General features: G+C 40.5%; 1 protein-coding gene across 2 annotated transcripts in view; it reads left to right on the plus strand.

Moving 5' to 3' along the window:
• cblb (Cbl proto-oncogene B, E3 ubiquitin protein ligase) overlaps positions 1-639 on the plus strand; it is a 140,108-nt gene that overhangs the window by 117,736 nt on the left and 21,733 nt on the right. The gene's annotated exons all lie outside the window — the stretch shown is intronic.

The following is a 639-nucleotide window of genomic DNA, read 5'->3' on the forward strand; positions in this document are numbered from 1 at the left end:
ATATATATATATATATATATATATAGTATATATACAGCAAAATATCCAGAAAATGTGCAGTTGCAGTTGGGAAAAGACTACGGAATAGCAGCTTAAGATAAAAAAATAACTCCTTCCGTCCCTCATGTCCGTCCTTGCATCTGTCCTAATCAAATCTGAGCTTGTTTGTACACAGTATATTCCAGTTTTTCTGTGTTCTTCTGCTTCCTGCTGTGTGCTGTTTTTTCAAATGAGTGTATCCCAGAGCACACTGTCCTGCACTGCTGTGTCCATTGTGTTTGTGCATCAGACGCTCTTTCAGCTGTGTTTGTAATTACTTTGCCCTAATGACTTGCGTCCAGTGATTCTCTTCTTCCCCGGCTCTCCTTTGCGTGGTACATCTAAGTTACAGTCACAGAGATGGCTCTCCAGACATGTGTCTGCACAGACTCTGAGTTATCTGCAATCCTGGAAACAAGCCCAAAAATCTGTCTTGCAATCACAATTCTGTATCAAGGTAATTTTGAGATGGAGTACATTTGTTCTTCTCATGGATGGCCGAATTAGGCCTCATTTTGAATCATCTTGTTGGTGTGGAACAAGTACAGTGGGGCTCAAAAGTTTGGGCACCCCAGGTAAAAATTTGTATTAATGTGCATA

The sequence above is a fragment of the Etheostoma spectabile genome, chromosome 13, assembly GCF_008692095.1.
Source record: "Etheostoma spectabile isolate EspeVRDwgs_2016 chromosome 13, UIUC_Espe_1.0, whole genome shotgun sequence".
Classification (NCBI taxonomy): domain Eukaryota; kingdom Metazoa; phylum Chordata; class Actinopteri; order Perciformes; family Percidae; genus Etheostoma; species Etheostoma spectabile.